Raw genomic sequence first — 11,522 nt, 5'->3', positions numbered from 1 at the left:
GCCGCGGCAGCCGTTGGAGGCAGACTGCTTAGCGCCAGCCCAGGTCTGATTCACTCCGCCCCCCCCACAGCCTGGGGCACTGCACCATCCGGCAGGGGGCACAGCCACTCTTCTGTGGAGGGCACCGGGAGCCGCCCCTGCAGCAGGCTTCGGTAGGACGGGCCTGCCCGGGGGCCTGGCGGCATCGTCACGTCCCCGGCAGAGGGCACTGCTATGGAGCTGCTGCAACCACAGCCCTCGCTGCTGGGCGATGCCACGTGGAGGTGAGTCCCAAGGCTCTCTGTGACCCAGAGGAGGTGGTGAAGTTCCTGTCCTTCCCTCCTCTCCAGTTTTTCTCACTTTACACAGATTCTAACACAGTTCATTCACTTTCGAGATATCAGCAGACTGAAAGCCAATTACTTGGAAGGCAGAGGAGGCTGCCAGCGGGCACACTGAGAACTAAGGATAGGAAAGAGCCAGAAAAACAGTGATGGCGGAGGGGGTGGGCTGGGGGAGGTGAGGTCAGCGAGCAGAGTCGACTGCGTCTCTAGCTGAGGCGGCAGGTGAGTGCCTCCCTGACCCTGGCCCATGCCCGCGCAGGGCATCACTACTGGTCAGTACAATGCCTTGGGCCCAACAATACTGTCGCGGAGTCACCCGGAAGGGGTATATTACGCCTGCCATTACACACACTCAGCTGGTAGGAAATGATTCATCATTAAAACAGTAAAAGCTAAGGAAAGCGCTTTGAACTTTGCTGAATTTTCTAGAAACTGAAACCTTATCCCTCCTCCATGGGCGGAAAAGTGAGCCATTACTATAAGCCTCTAATAACTTCATCATAGGAAACAATCAAGTCATAAACCTCAACTGCTATTGATTTATTACCAAACCCCAGGGCTAAAGGAGTCTGAGAGGCCCACAGCCTCGGAGGGGCTGGCTGGATGGGAGCAGGTAACTGTGGTGTGTGAATACTTACAGGGACTGACGTCTCTGTACCTGTTTCGGTTTTTGTTCTTAGGAAGCTTGGCCACTCTGCATGGGAAGTCACTGGCTTCATGTCGGATATCCTACAAAATAAGAGATAAAGAGTTCTCTCTTGAAACTCTGGCACCAGGAACCCAGCTGACTGCGTGCGGGCCATGTGCCAAGCACTGAGGAAGACGCAGCACAGAAACAAACAGCAAAGGGGGCCGGGGAGTGCGGGAAAGGCAAGTGCTAATTCAAGAGGCACGTCCAAGGTCACGGGAGGGAGACAGAAGGATACCCGCATGCCGCAGGCGGGCGGCGGCGGTGTGGGGCCGGGAGCTAGAACAACGAGGAAGAGGGCAAGGAGATGGGAACGGGGCGCAGTACTCAGAACACCCAGCACAGCAGAGGCACAGGGGCTGGGGTTCACACTTTGTGTGGGGACGCTGAGTGGGCTGGTGGAGGAATGATAGGGCTGGAGTACACAGGTGGGTAGAGATCAGATCTTGGAGAGCCTTCTGTGTCAGGCCTGGGAATTCCATCTGCAACCTCCTGTAAAGCTACAGTTTATCAAGAGCAGATAAAAGGCCCCTTTCTGCCAAACAACTATCTAAACACTTTCCCATACGTGTGTGTGCGCGTGTGCACACACAAATGCCATCAGTTATGTCCAACTTTTTGCAGCCCCATGAACTATATAGCCTGCCAGGCTCCTCTGTCCACGGAACTTTCCAGGCAAAAATATTGGAGTGGGTTGCCATTTCCTACTTCAGTGGATCTTTCCAACGCAGGGATCAAACCTGCACCTCTGAAGTCTCCTGCACTGACAGGTGGACTCTCCACCACTAGCACCACCTGGGAGCCCCAATGCTTTCCCAGGGGATGGCAAACAAACCCCATTAAACCAACCGTCAGAAGGAGAGCGAGTGCCTGAGCTCACAGGAGACTGCAGCATGTGTCCTACCAGACAGACCACACACATCTCATTTTGCTCTTCTACATCAACACCACTATAACCCCACTTAGAGATCTTTTCCTTTACGTCTGTATTTTACTAGTACTGTCATGAAAGACAAGCTTGCCCAACAATGTGCATATACTCAATGCCGCTGAACTGTACACCTAAACATGGTTATGACGGTCAATCTTTGTTATGTATGTTTTATCAGAACTTTTTAAAAAAAGGGAAAGGCTGCAGTGAGAGAACAGGAGAGCAGACAACAGCAGCACAGCTTTGGAAGCTGGCAATCAGACTGATGAGCAGCTGGCAGGTGGGAGCAGGCTCAGTCACAAGCCGGTGGCTGGGAGAGCAGAGCACCGGCCTGGTTTCCACCACAGAACCCTCCAGAAGGGCAGGAAGCCTGCTTCTGGAACGAGGGGTGGGATTCACCGCGGGGGGGGCAGGGCTGGACCAGAGGAACTGCATCTCCGCCCCTAGCTCCCCCTTCCCGCTGCTGGGTGCCTGCTGCCTCACACCTCTGCTGAAATCTGGAGATTTACTTTTTGGAAAATGTGAATCAGGGGGCAGAGTGCCGTCCAGGTGATATGAGCAAACAAGAGGAAAGACCAAAAGGTACCATCATGAGGGTATACAAACAACAGCCCACCTGCACCCAGAGGCCTCGAGGCAGACGTGTGCTGACCAGCCCCGTGCACCTGCTGGGAGCCTGCAGTAGACCCCGGAAGCCCCCCATCTTCATCACGTGCAGACCACTGATTAAGAGACGTCAGAGGAAGGAATGCCTCTAGTATGAAAGAGATCTAAAGGAAAAATAAAATGGGAAAAACAAGCCCCTCGGAAGAAATAGAGTGCAGAGAAACCAAAGCTTAAAAATATATTTATCATTAATATACTCAGAAAGATAAGATCCATACATTCATGGATTAAGAACAGGATGTTGGATAAAAATGTCTCTTGGAACTTGAAAACAAGAAATGGCAGAAATGATAAGCTTAACAGAAGAGTCAGAAGATAAAGGTAGAAGAAATTCTGCTTTTCCAGAAGGCAAAAATAATTAACAATGGAAAATTAAGCAGAATAAAATGCAAGGAAAGAAAACATTAAAAACTAGTTCAAGGAAATCTACCAGATACATCAGGTGCTCAGCAAAATGATAAAAACAGACCCACACTGGAGCACAGTACCGTGCAGGTCGAGGGTCTCGCCAACAAAGAGAAGATTCTGTAAGTTTCCAGGAAGAAAAAATAGTTCACTTTCAAAAGGTAAGGGGATCTGAATGGCTTCAGATTTTGCAAGAACACTGAAAGCTGAATGGCAACAGAGCAATGCCTTCAAAATTCTGAAGAAAAATGATGTCCAACCTAGAATTCTATACACAGCCCCAATAATCGTCAGGCAAGAAGGAACGAGAGAAACCGCTCAGATCTGTAGGGCCTCAGAGACCCCACCACCTCTGCTCCGTTTCTCAGCATCCACTGGCGTTTCCACCTGAGTGAAGGAAAAAACCAAGGAAGAGAAAGATGTAAGGTACCCAGGGGAAAAACAAACAAAAAAGGATCCACCACAAGAGCAAAGGCACAGGAAATTTCCACGCAGGCTGTGGTGGGGGAGGCCCAGGATGACAGCTACGCACCAGCCCCAGGAGGCGAGCACCCAGACCAGACCAGAGTGACTCAAGAGATGGACATGCCAACAGCATGCCTCTGTCCAGCATACCCACCGTGACTGAGCAAGACCACCAGAGGGAAACGAGAATACCTGCAGTCCAGAAAACAGGGACGCCAACTGAGAAGCAAAGCAAAGCGGTCTCAAGATGGACGCCGTGTGGCAGTCTTCAGAGCCAGTGACCCAGACAGAGGGACAGAAGTGTCCAGGAGGGATGCCTCCTCCAAGACCAGGGCTGCCGAATCACCTGAAGCTGCTCTATCTAACACAGTAGCCATAAGCCACCTGAGACGTGGTGAGTCTGAAAAGAGATGCTGTGCAAATGTGAAAAACACACATCGGGTTTTGATAACTGAGTACTAAGAAAAGAAATTAAAATATCTCAAATACTTGAAACATTGACTATTGGTTGAAATGACACTTTGAACATGCTGGATTAAGCAAACTATGTTGTTACTTTCATCTGCTTCCTTTTACCTTTCTTGCTGCATGCTAAGTCATTTCAGTCGTGTCTGACCCTTTGCGACCCCATGGACTGTAGCTGCCAGGCTCCTCTGCCCATGGGATTCTCCAGGCAAGAATACTGGAGTGGGTTGCCATGCCCTCCTCCAGGGGATCTTCCTGACCCAGGGATCGAACCCAGGTCTCCTACGTCTCTTGCACTGGCAGGCGGGTTCTTTACCACTAGTGCCACCTGGGAAGCCCCTTTCTTACTGCGGCTACTAGAAAAAGCAGAATTACATACATGGCTGGTACTTATTTCTATTGGATGGTGCTAACTGAGCTGGTGGAAAATTGCTGTGAGAGGTTCTCAGAAGGTATGAGAAGAGTTAACAACAGGTAGGGGCTTCCCTGGTGACTCAGGCAGTAAGGAAACTATGCAAATGAAGAAAAGGCAATTATTAACTACAAGAAAATCTATTAAAAAGGAAAGCATGACAGTACAGCACTACCTGTGACTGTGTGCGAGGCAACAATGTAAACAGTGAACACGGCTTTCACCTAGAAGTATCACAGGCTGGGGGAACGGGGCGGGGAAGCACGAGGGACAGCAGAAGGCGGGGGCTTAAGAAAGCCACATCCTGTATCTCCCTGAAGAGCTAAATTCATGAATCAAAGGATAGACATTTTCCTTAAAATCTGGGAACAAATGCAAGCTCGAAGCAGGCTCAGAGTTCAAAAGCCATTCATAAAGAGAAAGACTGGGAATGGGGAGATGTGGGCAGCCAATAACTGGATTATAAGACCACGGTGGTAGTATTTAACGTCTTAAACCATGTATACATTCAACTTGGATTTAAAGAGGAAGTCCACATTCTGCTATTTAAAAGAAAAACCTACAAAACGGCAAGGTTTTTGACTCGTACGAGCAAGATAGATAGCACCTGAAAAGTATGATAATATAAACTCACTTGAGATTAAACAAATTAGTCTAGTAGTAATGTATCCATCACATCTTTTATGGATGAGATTAAGCTTTTGGGGAAATGCTACAGAGCACAGAAAAATGACTTGAAGGGGGAAAAAAAAATCTCATTTTTAAATTTCTTACTCTAGTTGTTATTTGGAAGTGTTCACCAACAGGTACAAATCTGCCTTATGACATGAAACAATCTTGATCAGTCCAGCTGGTGTGACTGAAAGAAGATGGAAGAAACAGTTGATATGAATAAACCACTGAAAAAATATTCATTCTGAGGAAATAAGGGCCAAAATAACAACAGTGTGCGACTGATTCTATGTAGCCGAAGGATCTAGTAATCTGTACTTTTTTGGTTGAAGAGAACACACCAAAACAGCTAATAAAAATATTGGGAAAATAGAAGCTATCCACACAATACTTTTAAAAGAAGAGTCTAAAATTAAGGTAGCCTCAAACAGTCAAATGCACAGATCTTAAATACGTAGTTCAGTCAGTTTTTCTAACCAATTTCTTTTTGTTTCCTGATTTATTTTTTCCCCAAATGTCATACTTTTTATTCAGTACTGGGGTATAGCCAATTAACAATGTTGTGACCGTTTCGGGTGAGTGGAGAAGGGACTCAGCCACACACAGACCTGTATCCATTCTCCCCCAAACCCCTCTCCCATCCAGGCTGCCACAGAACATTAAGCAGAGTTCCATGCGCTACACAATAGGTCCCTGCTGTCTAATCAATTCTGAGGTATAATTTACAAATAATAAAACAAACCTGGTTTAAGTGTTTCTCTATTTCAGAACTGCACATGAGAAATACATGCAGGCTCTAAATATGAATTTACATTTCACTCAGTAAAACAAAATGCCAGGATTATAGTATTAATATTGAGGAGTGATAAAAGCACCTATAAAATTAAAAGTTAACTACCAATAGTGGTTTAGAAAAATAGCAGATGAACCACTGTCCCTCGAAATGTGACAGAACTACAGCAAAACAAGATTTCTGCATTGGATTCATTTTGATATTTGGCAAAACTAATACAATTATGTAAAGTTTAAAAATAAAATAAAATTAGAAGGAAAAAAATAATAAAATAAAAAAAATAAATAAATAAAAAAAAATAAATAAAAGGGCATCAAAGGTGAGCCGACCTTCCAACAGCTGAAGAAAGCAGACACTAACTAATGATCAAGTTTAAGGGGACTGCCATCACAAGCACATGGCATCCTTAGATCTTTTACTACTTTGACCAAAGATTAAAGAATCTACTGAGGCGTGCAAAACATCCACACAGAGAAAATAAAACAGGATAAAGGTCTTAAAGCTGATGATGAGAAGATGACTGTTGGGTAAATTTAGGAGCCAAGCCAAGAAGGAAATAGTAAACTTGCCATGAAACATATTCTCAGAAGCATCCCCTAAAAAAACCCCATTCAACATTTCAAGCACCATTCAAAGTGCACCTCACCCTTTCAGGGATGAGATCACACTGAATGAGAACTGGGAACAGTGAAATGGCCCACACCAACAAACAGATAAGCTGCCCGTCTCCTTCCCTCGGACGGTGCTTCACTGGCTTTTCTGGAGTCTACTTCCTATTCTTGGTACAGGTTTCTTCAGAAATGTGACAGAGAAAGCAGCACGTGTAACAGACATCAAACGTTCACGCTCTCCTAGAGAACACATCTGACGGTGTGCGGCCAAGGGAGAGCTCATGTTCAGTCACAGCTTACTGGTGAGTGGTTTAAATTACACCGTGTCATTTTATATAGGCACTGGGTACCCAAAATGATCTGCCTCATTTCTACAGTGAATCATTTTCATGGGAGAGAAAAAAAAAACAAGTTCTTTTAAAATTATGACTGATCTGGGCTAGAAAGTTGGGATAAAGATGCCTGATAAAATTTAAACAAAACGTCTGAACTGAAAATCGATCTTAAGAGGCAAGGTAGGGCAGAAACCATCATTACTTGAAAAATTTCTGAGGCTAGTTCTGACTCCCCATCCTTCCACACTCACTTAAGAAGATGACTGATGACCTCCCAGCGAGCACCCACTGAGCTCCTCATAAGGCTCTGGGAACAGAAGGAATCAGGGCCCAGAGTCAGTCAGTCTGTCTACTTACAGGAAAGCTCATTATCCATTATTTAAATACCTCCCAAATCCAATTAGGCAAAAGTCAAACATGGGGTAAAGCTGATAATGCTTTACGTGAGAGCTCTAATTTTTGAAAACACATAGGCATAAAAGCCAGGCTTGCAGAAATATTCTAATGTTTATAGCACTTTGTTAAGTTAAACCTAGCAATTTTGGTTTGAACATCCTTCTCTCTTCAGTCCCACAAGAGGGCGAATGTCTCTGGCTCCACTGTAAAATGCATTATTTCTCTTAAAACTATCCAAGAGTGATGAGGTGGAGCCAGTGTCTCATTAAAGCTGGGAGTCTACTGGGAAGGTCCTAGACTCTCAACCTTCCTAGCACCAGCCTGGGCCCAGAGTGGGCATTCAACCTAATTCTAATGCCTGAATTAAGGAATGGTTCTAAAGGTGCTCAAAGAGTCCTTAACTGTGTACCAGTCTGATTCACATTATGCAATAGAAATGTTCTTGAAAGAGAATGCGTTTAGACCAATGTCTGGTCCACTCCTGCTTTCCAATAATAACAATAATTATTATTACTACTATTTTGCTTTGCAACTGAGTCACACAGCCTCTCAACAAGATAGTACTAAAAGAGCTACTGAAACACGAATTCAAAGCATAAACAGTTGTTTCAGATGGTTCAGACAGCCATCTGTTTCAAATGAAGGAAGAAAGCACTCCAACGGCACCCTGTATCTGCCAGAACCGCAGCTCCTCAGTATCTTCACATCTTCTCTACTCCCCACACCTCGTTTTACAAATGGCTGCCTAATTTGACTGTTCTAGCTGCTACCTAGTACTTTAAGGAAACTACTGGCTCTCAGAAATAGAGCTAGATCAAAGGGAAATACAGAAGTACAGTAAAGGCAATAATTTAAAATAAGAAGTGAACATATAGGGCATACATTTCCTGGAACTCTTGCAAGTAGTCACCACTGAATAGGAAGATATATATAGAAGTGGGGAGGAGGGCGGGGATGGCTAGACTAGAATTTTAGGAACCAAATCTTCAAAGTGACATTTGTGTTGAACAACTTTGTTACTCATAAATCTCATTATAAATGACAATATAAAATTACGGTATAGTAAAGCATACTGAGAAATACACAACTTTCAAAATCAGAAATTCAACGTCTTTCATGGTGAAAGCAATGCTGTACTCTGTCTATACTGGTTAATGGAACAATGTAATTGACTACAAAGATCTTTGTTGTGGTTTAGTTGCTAAGTCATCACTAAGTCACGTCCAATTCTTTGCCACCCCATGGACTGCAGCACGCCAGGCTTCCCTGTTCTTCACTATCTCCCAGAGTTTGCTCAAATTCATGTCCAGTGAGTCAATGATGCTACCTAACCATCGCATCCTTTGCCACCCCTTTCTCCTTTTGCCTTTAGTCTTTCCCAGCATAAGGGTCTTTCCCAGGGAGTTGGCTCTTCATATCAGGTGGCCAAAGTATTGGAGCTTCATTCAGCTCTTCCAATAAACCTTAGGAAACGATTATATTTATCCATTTATATAATCAATATGCCAGAAGTCATAGTCAATACTGCTAAACTGTAAGATAATCTACAATGCTTAGATAATAAAAAGTTTAAAATTTAGTTAACGAGTAGCAAGCTTGCTTTGGTTTAAAGTTTAAAATGATTATGTACTGAATAGAAAAAGATGCTGAAAAGTAAACCCAGAGCCTCAGAATCTAATGTGGTAAACTGAGAGAGAGGAAGGAGAAATGAGCACAACCAGCCTGCGTTCAAAAGACAGCAGACCTGCAGTGATCAGCCTCGCCAGAGCCTATGGAGACGCTGGGTCATCCTGTCCACTGTTCGGGGGGAGGTTCAAAGATAATGGAGTTACAAATCACTACCAGAACAATTATGTGCATTTGGAAAATGACATGGAAAAAAGCAGAATCAAATTGTTTTACAAATTCCCCACAAATGAGAGGATGAGGGCAGGCATGGGAAGTGTGGAGTACCCTCCACAAAGTGGGCAAGGGGAACCGGGGAACCAACCGGTAGAGGTGGTGGGGCTGATTTCAGCTCTGAACTACACCCTCTGCTCTGAACACAAAGTGAGGGTCAATTAAACATAGAGAAGAACACAAAGGCACAGTCAGTTCAGTCGCTCAGTCGTGTCCGACTCTGCGACCCCATGAATCACAGCACGCCAGGCCTCCCCATCCATCACCACAAAGGCACAGCTAGGCTCAGACACAAAACAAGAACAAACGAAAACAACAGACCCCCCACTCAAAATCACCTGTAAGCACAATACCAAAAACAGAAAAACACACCACCACCACCAAAGACTCGTTCTGAAAAAGATAATCAACTAGAAAAATAACTATTTCACATGAAATTTACTGTTGGCTTGTCAGGCGCTTTAAAGATAAATGTATTTGAGATCAGGGATAAATAAAGAAATTGTGTATAAAAAAGATGTTACATATACATCTAGGAAGGAATAAATGAAGCCACAATAAGCAGATAGGAAAGAATAAATGAGAAATCTTGAAATGAAATTGACAACCACTGATATTTAAACAACAGACCTTAACAGATGAAGATAAACTCTGCACTGAACACAAAGGACAGGCACTTTGGAAGCGAGTGCAGAGGGACACAGCGTGGACAACAGGAGACAGGACAGAGTGGCCCCAGCGTGCCTCCAAGACAAAAGTCAGTGCCCGCGTGCTAGCGTCAGAGTGAAGCTGCAGGATACTAGGGTAAAAAAAAATCTGCAAAGTAAATTGTATTATCCTTTGGACGCTTAATATAACGTTAACATTATCATTTATTTTTAACAACTCTATGGTTACACAGTCAAATAGTTAACAAAGAAATATGAAAATTGTGTTTTCAAGGGTCACTGACTTTAAACCTTATTTTTACAATCCTTGAAGTATCTGGTTTTTGTTTTTGTTGCTTTTTAACATCACTTACGTTTTCTGTTAAATGTCATAAATTTCACCTTGGGCAGAAATCAATAGGCAGCAAATGAATCAGACTTACAGTAACTGATGTCAGTGAAGCATATTGGAACAAGTTTTTTTTTTGAATGCTGAGAACCACAAAACCGTTCCTGTAAGAGAACAGTCTAAAAACTGAATCCACTTTCACTTCTGTTTTGTTTACCTTCTGCTTTCCATAAGGACAGTTGGCGTGTTCAGGCCCTGGGTTCTGCCACTTTGCCGAGGACAGCGGCACAGCTGACTGAGGACACAAGCAGCTGGCAGGCATCTGAGAGCGGAAGGTTCACAGCTTGCTTTACAAGGAACCAGACTGCCAACCACCAGCTTCCTCCCTCCACGTTTAATTTCCCTACAGGGACCTTAGGAACCCACACAATATGCCTACTTTGAAATAACTGAAAACCATATTTATGAAACTGATGGTATTCTGTGGATAATCTGGGAGTGTGAATGGGAGGGAAACAGAATGTCAAATGAAATCAGCTTTGGTTAAGCATTTAACACTCCAAGAGTAGTACAAGATTTCTTACCATAACCAAAGAAAAGGCTTTTGTATTACTGTTACCAAACAAGCGAGTTTTCTAAATACCTTCTCAATATAAATGTACTTTTCTACACACCATTTGGGGATTAGAGATGATGAAGGAAGATATGCCCATTGCTCAAAAGCATTCTCAAGTGATAGTTCTTTAGTGAAGCCACAAAAGTAAAATGACAATTCGGGGAAGAGAGGAAGCGGTGACCAAGCTCTTCTGCCTGGCTCTGCAAAGAACTCAGCGCATGCAGATCAAGGAAGCAAGGTTTACATTCAATGTTTGAATCTCTTCAATTCATCCAAATATTTACTTAGCACTGACCATGTGGAAAGCAAGAAGGACAGGAGGGTGAACAAGGGAGGCAAAGTCCTGCCACCATGGACCTTGTGCTCCAGTGGGGAAGACGGCCAGACAGACAGACACGAGGTTCTGAGCTAGGCGCTGCCACACAGAACTCACACAAACGTGCCCACGATTATTCATCAGGGACTGATGGTAAAACAGAAGGATTAGAGCTCCGAGCAAGCGGATACTCTACCTACACCCCTCCCACCACCAGGGATCTGATCCCTCCTGGAGGAGCAGAACGAGCAGTTCAGAAGCCCCGACCTCCATCCGCACATGCATTCCTTTCGCTTCCTCCTGGGCTCGAGCGCTGAAGTGCGCCTGAGAACAATGAGGGACACCAGGCACCACGCGTAGAAGCACACGCACCGCACGTTACGGGTTAATGAAGGACAAGCTGATCTATGAGCAGGCCACTTCTGCAGACAACCCAACGTTAACGGTGTCTTTCGACAAAGAGAGTTCTTCATGTCAACACAGCTCAATTTATGGATCTCTTCCTCTATAGTTAGTTTTGTGGGGAGTCTTGC

The 11,522-nt window shown here is 44.5% G+C and overlaps 1 protein-coding gene across 1 annotated transcript in view; it reads right to left on the bottom strand.

The window, feature by feature from the left end:
- Positions 1 to 1,636, bottom strand: part of PTPN1 (protein tyrosine phosphatase, non-receptor type 1) — an 18,469-nt gene extending 16,833 nt beyond the window's left edge. The window contains exon 1 of the mRNA XM_010835095.1: positions 962 to 1,636. The gene's annotated coding sequence lies outside the window, so the exon portion shown is untranslated. The remainder of the gene's footprint in view (positions 1 to 961) is intronic.
- Between the last annotated feature and the right edge of the window lie 9,886 nt (positions 1,637 to 11,522).

This window comes from Bison bison, unplaced genomic scaffold (assembly GCF_000754665.1).
Source record: "Bison bison bison isolate TAMUID 2011002044 unplaced genomic scaffold, Bison_UMD1.0 scf7180017864038, whole genome shotgun sequence".
In the NCBI taxonomy this organism is placed as follows: Eukaryota; Metazoa; Chordata; class Mammalia; order Artiodactyla; family Bovidae; genus Bison; species Bison bison.
The sequence above is the reverse complement of the archived record's forward strand: the minus strand, read 5'-3'. Positions and strand labels throughout refer to the sequence as shown.